This window comes from Micropterus salmoides, unplaced genomic scaffold (genome assembly GCF_014851395.1).
Source record: "Micropterus salmoides isolate LMB-PRFRI ecotype aquatic unplaced genomic scaffold, ASM1485139v1 Ms_hic_scaffold_16, whole genome shotgun sequence".
In the NCBI taxonomy this organism is placed as follows: domain Eukaryota; kingdom Metazoa; phylum Chordata; class Actinopteri; order Centrarchiformes; family Centrarchidae; genus Micropterus; species Micropterus salmoides.
Window position 1 is genome coordinate 10,928,577 of NW_024040707.1, and position 12,753 is coordinate 10,941,329.

The 12,753-nt window shown below is 41.3% G+C and overlaps 1 protein-coding gene across 4 annotated transcripts in view; it reads left to right on the forward strand.

Moving 5' to 3' along the window:
- LOC119905243 (synaptotagmin-2-like) overlaps nucleotides 1-12,753 on the forward strand; it is a 61,010-nt gene that overhangs the window by 22,843 nt on the left and 25,414 nt on the right. For 2 of the 4 annotated variants that reach the window (XM_038722046.1, XM_038722050.1), the window contains exon 3: nucleotides 2,963-3,029. The exons of 1 other annotated variant lie outside the window; for it this stretch is intronic. The gene's annotated coding sequence lies outside the window, so the exon portion shown is untranslated. Of the gene's footprint in view, nucleotides 1-2,962; nucleotides 3,030-10,867; nucleotides 11,028-12,753 lie in introns of those variants that run through there. One more of the 4 variants, XM_038722049.1, reaches the window with a different exon arrangement.

Genomic DNA, 12,753 nt, shown 5'->3' on the forward strand with positions numbered 1-12,753 from the left:
TTTAAAGAGATTATTTAAGATACTGTATATCACAATTATACAATATGTTGAAACCTAGAATGATTTTGTTTAGAACGTGCAAAAATGTCTATAGTCTCAAATCAAAAAAATGTATCTTAGTGTATCTCCAAAGCCTGGTCTCAATAAACAAACAAGGTTCAGGGATATATGCTGATGAATTGGTGCAGTTTCATTTTCATGTTGCAGCATGATGAAACAGTTTAGGTCTGTTAGAGTCTAGCCTACTGCAATCATTATTTAAATCAATTTATCTAAAAGTCTGGAAATTCTTTCACATCTGGTGACACCTTCATCCTAACATCTAATGATCTGGCTTATCAATGTTCCCTTTGATATGACTCCACTGCCAGCATGGTTCACTGGTGTGAATTAGTAATAAAAACCAAAGGGCAGAGTCTTCATTAAATTCCCTTCCATTTTTCCTCTGCATGGTTTTGTCCCTTAGAGACATAAATAGGTGTGGGAAAGATCCAATTATGTTCACCAAGAGGCAATTCCCTTTAACGTGATTGTATCTGAGAATCTGCACATCAGTTGCCCCAGTCAGCTAGCCAATTTATGATCTTTTAAGATTTTTTTCCTCTTTTTGTTGAATGTGATTTGACCTTATATTTGTCCTCACATTTCCTCTGTGAGATTATGTTAGTACATAACAGGCAAAAACGTTTACATTAAGGTTTGAGATTCAAATCAGGTTTGACCAAGAGTTTTGTTTTTTGATTTTGAATTCAGTCCTTGTCATTTGACCTTTCTATTTGAAACAATGAAAATGTCAGTAGCATTCTTGGAGTGCTGCAGTGTGAAGCAGTGTTGAAGCACTGCTTTTCTCCTCCCTGTCACTGCTGCCCCTCAGCTAGCTGCAAACAACTCACTTTGACAGTTTCATAGTGTCTGGCCGCAGGTATTCCACTGTGCAAGAATCTAAAGAGCCCACAGTCTATACTCCTCTATGTACCATGAAATGATCGTTCAGCAAACTGATATTTGCCATTATCCGTCTTGTTGTCTAGAAATGCTTTAGTGTGCTACAATTAGAAGGTCCCCGGCACAAGGTATAGAAAACATTTTTCTATCAGTATTTCAGTATGTTTGATTTCATGATAAATTTTATGGCATCATCAGGTCCAAATGATGGATTGATCTCAAGGGGTGTTACTTACAAAAATAGCGAATTCACTGGGGAAATGAATGTTTAGAAAAGTAAAATCCATGTATAGTACAACAAGAAAAGCTGTTCTGCTGATGGCAGATTTAAGTTGTGTGAACTGTTTTCCTTCACTGAAGTGCACAAATTGAAGTTGGTTATCTCTCCCTGTGGATGTCTTTCATGATACAATTACAATAAAGCAATTAAGTCCAGTGAGTCATGAAATTGATTGTTTTGCCAAAATAGGAGAAGGAAATTGGGTCACAAATAGAATATCCTCAAAGTTCTGCAGAAGAAAATGGACAGAATTGGACTGATCATAAAAGTTCGTAATTCTCTCATCAGCACGTCGCATATTAAAGAGCACAGGGGATAATCCCTGGCTCGGTTATGCTGCTTAGAAAGTGACTAGATCTGGTTACTGTACCTTAAAGGAATAGCTTGACATTGGGGGAAAACGCTTTGTTTTCTTGTCACATGAGAAGATATTATGAAGCTACTGCTAGGAGAGGTTCAGCTTAGCTTAGCAAAACGTCTTTGAGCAGGTGGAAACAGTTAGCCTGGCTCGCTCCAAATGTAAAAAAAACCTCACAAGCTCACTAATTATATCTCCTCTTGCCCTGGCAACCTCACGGTGACAACAAGACTCCAGGAAGTCTCTGTATTCGGCCAAGAAGTAGTACACACACAGCTTATATTAAGACTGGTTTTTGTACGGGTTAAAGAACGAGATATAATGTGTTAATTAATGAGCTTTAGAGGTGGGGGTATAGGCATATTAGATGACCTTTGGACAGAGCCAGGCTAACTGTTCGCCCGTTTCCAGTCCTTATGCCAAGTTAAGCTAACCATCTCCTGGCTGTGGCATCATATTTAACGTACAAACATGACAATGTATCTGTCTTTTATCTAACTCTCAGCAAGACAGCAAATGAGCATATTTCAAATCTTTATTTATACCAAAAAGATTGGTAAATGTGATGCGTTGATTAGATTCGATTATTTTTCTAACACGGCCATTAGTGTGGTGAATTAGTCAACACCTGCCTGTTGTATGTATGTATTGTGTATGTCAATAAAACGCATCAATATGCCAAAATATTTATAAATGGCTGATGAATTCATCTTTAGTGGCTAACCCTGGAAGCACCACTGTGGAGATATCTTGGTAATAGGTTCAAAATGAGAGATCAAATCTATCATATACTATTTGGTGAACTTAGAGGTCTTTTAACTCAGGGTTGAACTTTGGTGGTTCAGAAAGCTGTTTTAGGTACTTCGCATTGATTCACTGCCAGATTTCAAAGAGACAGTCATTAGAGTGGTACTAGGGTAATGACAATGGATTCATTAAATAACTGGTGAGCCGTGTGTGTGTGCAATGCATGGCTGTCAGCAATAATTAATTTGTCCTGCATATTTGTGGATCAAAACGGCTGGCTTCAGGCATATATCAACTTGTTTACGTGAGAGGGAGACAGCCATCAATAATCTTCCCTTTGCTCAAAGTGATTTTTGCTTTAATAATGTTCTGTAGTGTGCTCACTGAAAGTTGCATTTGTTTTTTATCCTCATTTTATCATTTTCGCTCAGGAATGCTAATCCGGCCGGGTGTTCATACAGTGTGATTTGGTGTCATGGATTTTCTTCACACACCAGTTTGCATGATCAGAGAGGATGGAGCTTCAGCCAAAGTTTGAAATCATCAAATCTGCTGGATTTCTCTCACATATGTCTCTTTGACCCAAGGAGTAAACTCTGCCTCTCTGAGTTCACATTGTCTTTCTCTTTCAGGGTTTCTGACTGACAACATTCTCACTGTGATTGCCTCCAGCCACTTTTCGAGATTCAAGATTTGGCTGTAAGTATCCTACCAGCCAAGATATTCTGTGCATGAGCTGAAGCACTGAGCCAATACTGTGAACTTAAAGGTTGTGCGATAGAGAGAGACAGGAGGGAGGAGAAGACCACTCTGCTCCATCAAAGCAGTCCAGTGTCATTGCCGTGACCGTCCTCTTTAAGAGGAGACAGATCACTGCACATTGTTAGATGCCTCCATCCTCTGCAGCTCCCCTCACAGAAATATCATCCATTTCTCGTTATTTGAGAAATCCAGCTTGCCTCTGCTCCTTTACTGTCCACTGAAGGCATGGGCCAGATGGTGGACTGTCTACGGCTGGATGCTTTCTGAAACTGTCCAGTAATATAACACTCTGATGAGCTGTGGGGTGAAGCACCAATTGACCTGAAAGAAAATTCTGCTTGCTTCATTAATTGCTTGGTATATATAGGAATTCTTCCTGAAGAATGGAGTTATTTATACTTCATACCAAATTATTTCAGAAAAATATTTTTAAGCTGCACATGGAATCCAAAAATGAAATCGGGACAGTACTAGAGTATATGTAAATAGATTTGAGCCTCACGTAATCACATGTTTTGTACGTCAGCATGCAACATTGTGTGTTGGGTTTTCCCTACTCTCCTGTCTGTTCTTAGAAAAGCTTTGCATGTGCCAGAGAAGAAGAAGCCCACTGCAGTGTGTAGTGAGCAGGAAAGGCGTGGTGAGGATGAAGGTACAGCCCACTGTGAACAAGCATGATTTACTGTAGGACTGGCTCTTTGTGCGCCAGTCTCCATCATACCCTGCACACTCCAGCACTCAGCTGATTAATCAGAGTCATTTCCATGAGTGATGGAAGCTCCGGTGCCTCAGGGGCTACAGAAAGCTAATAAACCCCAGCGGACAAAAGCCACGCCTGGAAGGACGGTTACTGGCCACTGCTTTTATACCGGCTCCGTCACTACAGCCATCTGCCATTATTCAGCCCTCACTGCCCTTTGTCAGCCTTATCGTTATTAACATTGATCAGCTCATCATCTACTGAGTGAGATTTCATACCCTGGGGACTGGTGGTGGACAATTAGTTGTTTGAATATGCAGCACCATTAGAGGGTGTAACTTTTAATAATAGAGGTATCATTTTTCAAAGAAACTGGAGAAACCACATACATTCATTCTTATCTCTGGTAGACACCACAGGTAAATAAGACAAAAAAGAGCCCTTGTATCCTACCAGAATGAAACTTTACTTAAAGAATAAGAACTAATATTAAAAAATTTTAAATCAGCATTAACTTAGCAACATTAGCAATCATTTGCAGGATGTGTTTCTGGCCACCAAATGACAGCCTTACACAATGTTTTTATTATTGTGTTTTTATTTATTTGTGTTATTGTGTTCAGAATCAGAATCAGAATCAGAATCAGCTTTATTGCCAGGTATGTGTACACATACAAGGAATTTGACTCAGGATTGTACATTGCTCACGATGTGCTTACTCATACAAAAATACCATAACACAATAATAAAATAATAATAAAATAAAATCAGACACAAACTACAGTATAGACAACACTAACAACACACTATGAACAAAACAATATAGACATATTGACAAATAGTGCAGTGATCAGAGTGCAAAGGATGCAAGAGTAAACTATTATTCTCATTATGTGCTGTAAATGTATTATGTAGAAGGTGGATATGATATACAGGTACACATACACATACATGTACACATGTACACAGTGTGATGGAGCATAGTGCAAAGGATGCTGGAAAAAATAAATAAGACCTATGACCTTATGACCTGAGGTAGGTGTATTGGTATACAGTATATACAATATGACATAGTATGAACATAGTATGAACAGCACTGAAATAGAGAATGGTGAATAAATAAATAATAAGGGGAAACCAGTAAACAGGTGACTGATTAGAGGCAGAGTTACTAGGTTATTGCACAGGAATTGTTCCTGACACTGTGAGTCAGAAATCAGCTGTTCATCAGAGTGATGGCTTGTGCGAAGAAACTGCCCCTGTGCCTGTTGGTTTTGGCGTACAGTGCTCTGTAGTGCCTACCAGAGGGGAGGAGCTGGAACAGGTTGTGTCCAAGGTGAGACGGCATGATTCTTTCTGCAGTCCTGACTGTCCGTTGTAGTCTGTCCCTGTCCTTTTTGGTGGCAGATCCAAACCAGACAGTGATGGAGGTGCAGAGAACAGACTGGATGATGTCTGTGTAGAACTGGATCAGCAGGTCCTTAGGCAGGTTGAGCTTCCTGATCTGACGCAGGAAGTACATCCTCTGCTGGGCCTTCTTGATGATGGTGTCAGTGTTGGGCTCCCACTTCAGGTCCTGGGATATAGTGGAACCCAGAAACCTGAAGGATTCCACAGCAGACACAGGACTGTTGAGTATGGTGATGGGGGGCAGAGTGGGGGGGGGCTCCTCCTGAAGTCCACAGTCATCTCCACAGTTTTGAGCGTGTTAAGCTCCAGGTTGTTCTGACCGCACCAGAGAGCCAGCTGATCAACCTCCCGTCTGTAGGCCGACTCATCACCGTTGCGGATTAGGCTGATGACCGTGTCGTCAGCGAACTTCAGGAGTTTGACAGATGGGTCTCCTGAGGTGCAGTCGTTGCTGTAGAGGGAGAAGAGCAGTGGCAAGAGCACACACCCCTGGGGGGCGCCAGTGCTGATAGTCGGCACACACATGTCCTCACAAAAACTGATGTAAGATGTCACAGTGTCAGTTAGTTCGTCCAGGTCAGTGGCTGTAGCCTCAAAAACACTCCAGTCAGTGCAGTCAAAGCAGGCCTGTAACTACAGCTTTGACTCGTTGGTCCATCTTTTCACAGTCTTTACAACAGGTTTAGCAGATTTCAGTTTTTGCCTTCACCAGCTAGGCGTCAAATTTGACTGTCTCCTGTTTGGTGTAGACCAGGTTAGTGTACAGTGGGTTTTTAAAGCTTTTTTCATTTAAAACAGTTGCCTGCTGGGGCCAAACACGATGGAAGAGTAAACCAAAACAGTAAAGGTGCAAAACAATAAGCTGAAAATAAGCTCTGTAGAACTGAGGAGGTCTACAGGTGATAGTTCTCTCTGGATTCGTCGCTACAAGCAGCTATTTACACATATAAGTTTTCATGTGATCCATTGTCAACATAAAAATATTTATCACATTATCTTTGAATTTTGTGTTAATACAGAATATGACAAATGTACTTAAAATTGCACAAAATCAGTTGATGGATTAAGTTGAGTTGAGTTTGGATTCACAATTAAATAATCTGAACAATTATTGTCACATTTTAGAAGCTTGAACCTGCAAATGTTCAATTCATTATTTGTTGATTTATCCACTAATTGTTTCAGTTCTTCACATGAGGCTTATATGTCCACCGATCAGCCATAACTTTATGACCACTGACAGGGGAAGAGAATAACACTGATTGTCTTGTTACCATGGCACCTGTCAATGGGTTGGATATATTCGGCAACAAGTGAACATTTTGTCCTCAAAGTTGATGTGTTAGAAGCGAGACAAACAGGCAAGCGACTTTGAGCGACTTTGACAAACGCCGAATTGTGATGGCTAGACAACTGGGCCAAAGCATCTTCAAACTGTCTGCAGTGGTCAGTCCCTCACAAAAGTGGTCCAAGGAAAGAAAAGTGGTGAACCATCTACAGGGTCAAGGCTCAGTGATGCACGTGGGGAGGGAAGGCTGGGCCGTTTGGTCTGATCCAACTGAAGAGCTGCTGTAGGTCAACAATTTGACCTACAGCAGCTCTTCAGTAAAGTTAATGCTGGTTCTGATAGAAAGCTGTCAGAACACACAGTGCATCACAGTTTGTTGCGTATGGGGCTGTGTTGCCGTAGACCAGTCAGGGTCCCCATGTTGACCCCTGTCCCCTGCTGAAAGCAACAAAAAATGGGCCCATGAGCACACAAACTGGACCACAGAGCAGTGGAAGAAGGTGTCCTGGTCTGATGAATCAAGTTTTCTTTTACATCAAGTGCATGGAGGGTGCATCTGCATCACTTATCTGGGGAACACATGGCACCAGGATGCTTTATGGGAAAAGGGCAAGCTGGCGGATCAGTCAATGTTAGGCTCTCTTCTTGCAAAACCTTGGGTCCTGCTATTCATGTGGATGTTACTTTGACACATACCTACCTAAGCATTGCCACAAAGCAAAAATGGCTCAGGAATGGTTTGAGGCACACGTCAATGAGTTCAAGGTGTTGACATGACTTCCAAATTCTCCAGATGTCAGTCCAGTCAAGCATCTGTGGGATGTGCTGGACAAACAAGTCTGATCTATGAAGGCCCCAACTCACAACTTACAGGACCTAAAGGATCTGCTGCTAACATCTTGGTGACCGATAATACAGCACACCTTCAGAGGTCTAGTGGAGTCCATGCCTTGACAGATCAGGGCTGTTTTGGCAGCAAAAGGGGGACATACACAATATTAGGCAGGTGGTCATAATGTTAGGGCTGATCGGTGGTCTGAGAATATGAATCGATGTCAGTATTGATTTTTATAGTCTATGAAACTACAGTTGTTATTGAAACAGATATATATCAAAATTTGCCTTTTAATCCTGATTTGGTGTTTTCACCTGCAGTACCCCTTCAGCCTTCAGTTACAATAATACAAATTTTTAGCTGTTTCTGAACAGCAGTGTGGAGACACATTATGGAAACATGGCTCTAGGCTTCCCTCTCACTCTGCCAGTGCCAGATCTAAAATGGGCCAACACAATGAAACACAAAGTATTGCATTGTTGCACCTCCTCACATCTGCAGCACCACATCCCAGCACAGACACAGAACCAGATCTAATCCCTGACTGCCAGCCACAGCATTGTACATTTCCCACACATACATGAAGGCAGCATTCAATAAAAGATTTGGAGATCGGGGGAGAAACAACAGTGCTTCGCTGCCTCGTTTTTAGGGCCACTGCAGACATAAATTCTGAGACTTGATAGAAAGAAAGAAACACTGAATGCTGGCAGATTTTTATGAAAATGTTTGAGGGTTTTTTGTTCTCATGTCACCTGCATTGAAAAGAAGCATCACAATCTTTGTTCTTTGTCATCCTTCCTTCTTTCCTATTTTCCTCCTCTCTTGATGAGGTTCTGTTAATTTCTCTACTGTCTCTGAAATACAGTCACAAAACACAGCCATGTGACTTAAATCATTGCACAATAAAACACATGGCGTTACATGTGATTTTGTAGAAGAGGCTGGGTAGGGATATGCATTTCACTGGCTTCCCATAATCACTGACTGAAGGGCTTTAATATGTGGCTGTAAGCTCCATGCAGTTAGTTTTCACAACACGCACGCCTTATTAAATATGTATTCTAAGTTGCACTGAATCTCTCTGGAGACTTGGCCTGTTTAGTTCAAAGTAAGGTCTGATGCAGTTTTTATTTTTTACTCAATGAAATGATGCTGATGATTACTAGATTACGAGTGGATTTGGTGTCTGCTGTAACAGCAATAGTGAGAGGTATAAAACTGTGATGAGAGCATTCATACTTGTCATCTGTTGCTACAAATCAGTATGCATCTGTCTTTCATGCCACATGGGACAGGTGTCAGTGTTGCTCACCATGGGTTTACCCAGCATGCTATGAATCTTGGTTGGATCAATATCCTGTTCCCACTCAGACACTGAATCAGACCTGCCTGGGTTTCAGGGCACTGAGCTGTAAGATATCTCTTACAATGTGGAAAAGAGTGCACAGAGGAATACAGGCTTGACTAGCTTTCATAGATTCAATGGCAAGGCTTAAATGTCACACCACATTGTTGATGAGGAGGGAATGGAAACTACTGGGCTTCATTTAGTACAAATCGCAGTGGAAGACTGACATTTTACTTTCACCCTATACAAAACAATACGTAGGCGGAGATATGCAGGAAGAGCTGATGCAGCCACCTTCCAGGTTTGTTTATGGATGCTAAAGGTGATATTCTGTATTATTTTGTTATTGTCAACAAATCCCATAAAAAGTATTGTCTGTGTAGCAAGTTAGCTTTTTCTGCTGTTCCTGTTTCTTCCATATCTGTCCAAAAACACATGAATGAGTGACATGTGCCATCATTATGATGAACCTGGCAACTGTTTTGCGTCAATCCTGTACACCATCCTGGTACAAACCAAATTTGTGTCACCCCAAAGCTGAAAATAGTCCCCAACAAGTGCACCATTTATTCCTGTTTGAGGATCATTTGCCAAAAACTAGCCCAGCTTTTTTAGGAAATTAATTAGTCTTTTTTTTTAATGAAATTTTTTTTGTGACCAGTTTCTAAAGATTTATGTCTTCAATAGGAACAATTGAGCTTTTGCGACACACATTGTTGGTTGTGATGTTTTCATGGGATTTGTTGACAAAAAGAGAAAACAATGAATAATGCCAACCTCATTTCTTAAGATTTGTACACTTTTTTCTTCACAATCAAAATCCAAAGGTGAAGATATAGAGACACAAGCACAGTACAGTGCTATGCTTGTGTCATTTTCCTTTATATTAGTATTATTGGGACCGCTTCACCTCCCCTATAATTACCAGATCACTTCAAAACCAGCAACTATACATACGCAATACTGAGAAATGGTATTGCCACAGACAGGGAACATATTACATTCTTCTCTCTCCAGTTGTATGTTTTGAAATTACAAAAAAAAATCTCTCTCCCCCTTCCATTTTCACTGATTGAGACTTTATTGATTTCTTGCTCAAGTGCTCATTGCCGGCCAATAAGAAGGGTGATTCACTTAGGACGATGATAATTCTCTGTGACACACAGTAATACCCGCAAGGCTCCAAACTGTCTGTTCAGCGTTGGTGTTAAGCGAAAGAGTGCGTCACATCTTGTCATTAAACAAGCAGATTTACAACATTAATATGCCCACTGCAAGGGAAAAAAACAGAGTGACCTAAGGAGTCTGGGTGGCATTGCTGATGATTGATCAAAGTATTTATTTTGTATTTTATTATACATATCTATATCTATATCTATATCTATATATATAGATATATATATATCATCATCACAGAACCATTCTCAAGACCCTCTTTCTTAAGCTTCCGATACTTATAAGCAGTGTGAGAAAGACAACATTTGTTGGTCAGCAAAAGGTTTTTAATCATACCCACAACTCTCACATAATTATACGCCATACCCTGCAAGTCTTTGTGCTGTTGTCGTGGGATTAAAATCTTCCTTGATGACAGTGGGAGTGGTGCAAGTCCAAAGACATAATTCAGATAAATGAATAGAGAGGGCAAGAGCGAAAAAGACTCAGCAGCAGACTACTGCTGCGGTAAGCACACAGCAAATAACAGTCTTCTTCCTGTCTTTGTCTTATTATCTAGAGGTCTGTATGTCATTTTTTCCATTTACTTATTTACATCTCTTTTTTCATGCAGTAGCAGCCTTGTAAGCTCAGGAACATATCTGAGCCCTCCGAGCAGTCGTGCTGTTTGAAAAAGGGTGGGTGTGTGTGCCGGTCGGACAGTAAAGCATATGGATGCTTTTGGATTGCCCTTATGCGTTGGACCGGGGCACATATTGCTGCATACAGCACCTTGTGAGCAGCATCAGTAATCAGCCGGCTGAGTAGTGAGTGGGGGAGAGATGGAAGATGGAGAGAAAGCGAGGGGAAGGGAGAGGGGAGGCGAGGGGAGGGGAGGGGGATCCTGTCAGTGACAGAGATAGAAAGAGTGGAGGGAGGGAGAGGAGGAGGGGATTGAGAGAAACAGAGGTGGGGGTAGTCACCGAGAGAATGAGTGTGCGTGTGTGTGTGTGTGCAGGGGGGAGAACAAGTAGTGCTGCAGTGGAAACAGTGCGAAGAGGACTGCAGTTTCTGGTGCTGATGGGAGAGCAGTCGAGGGACGTTATTAAGACATTGTTACATTAACCCTAAGTGCCTTTTTGGTGAATGGGTTAGCCTGTTGTGGAGAACAGGATTACGGAATTACAGTAGTGCTGGTAAGGGTGTATTTCAACTCTCTTCTCAGCATTGCTTGAACACTTCCTTTGAGGAATCTGGAATACAGTTACAGGCATTTTAGACTATGGGTTGTTGCTATAGTTGAGGATTTTTACAGCCTGTATCAGACTAGTTATTTTCTTTTTGTTGGTTTTACTATAATGCAGGTGCTGTGTGCATGTTACTTCCTGATGCATGTGGTCCCAAACTTCACTCAAGCTAATTCATACGCCTCATTGAAGGGAATACTGAACATCCTCTGGGTCCTGATCTGCCCCAGGATACAGCTATGGACCTTATCTTCACACAATTTTAGAAGTGGTGGGGTGGGGGTTAGCTCTGGATCGAGATTATTCTCATTGATCATGCCTCATTAGTTTGCCTGGTGGGTGTAGTACCTCTTTCCTGGAGAGTGTCCAGGAGGCTGCCCTGCTGACAGATGCCCTGCTTACCCCTGTAGCCACCCCAGCATCTCTCGCAACCTCCTCGGAACAGAGAAAAACTAACAAGTAGAGCCAAAAAACGGCACACTACACTAACATACCTCAGGTCTACTGTATTGTATCCGCAATGTAGCAAAACAGACACAAGCCTGGGTGCTCTTTATCTCTTCATAGTGAGTAGCCAGACATAAAAGGAGGCTGACAGTTGTGCTGAGGAGTATAGAGAGTAGAGGGTGGGGATTTTATAAAGTGCTGCAGGATGCTCTTTTTTCTGCTGTCTCTCATGGGACAAATAGCACAGGCAGCACCGAGGTGACAAAACCAAGGACAAAACCTAACTTGGAATGTAGCTCTTACTACCTAATGCTGACTCTTGTAGATCTGCACTGGGCTCATCGTTAGCAAAACAGAGTTTTCATTATATCTGATTTAATTCAAATTCATTATAACAAACTGACTATGAATAGATAGGGTATTAATTTTGAAATGCTATTGCATGCCTGAGGTTTTTAATTCTAATGTAAATTTAACACAATTTTCACATTACGGACAAAGTGAATTAGTTATTCTTCTGTCTTCAGAGTCCTGAAGTAAAATCTTGAAATACAAATCAGGTTTATTCTTTCCCCGGAGTCTCTGATGTTGTTTTAATTATCAAAGACAAATCAACGGATTTGCATTTGGAGTGGTCACATGATCACTCAGGTTTCAGGAGTATAGTAAACAAACACCGTGTGGAGGATGTGAGGAATCATATTATTTACATATTCAGCTAGGTTTGTACAATACTTGCATACATGTTTACTCCAATATCCAGAATGCAGGAGATTAGTTGATACTGAGCATGCTCTGAAGGTTCTTTTTTGTCAGGCTCTAAAACATTCGGGCAGGCTCATTAAGTCCATACCTCAGGCTGCCGCTCCCATTGGCTCTCACACTGAGAAATACTCTCCGAGTCTCTCATACATAACCATAGAAATGAGAGGATGCTTTGAAGTTCACCAATCTTATTTTTTGGCTTGTTGGCTCCCTCTAAGAAGGCAGCTGGTGCCCGAATGCTGGAACTGCTCAAAGAAGAGGAGAAATAAAAGAGGCTTATTCTAACTGTACAGCCTACTAGAGTATATTGCGTGAGTGGGTGTGCCCTCTTGCACCCACATTGCTCTTGTTTTCCTACTTCTTGCTACTTCATTAGTTTGAAAAATGTCTCCTCTGCTTATAATTTAAAATATTCAACAAACTGAAGAATGTTCAGAATGACAAAGCCACCCATACTGGACTC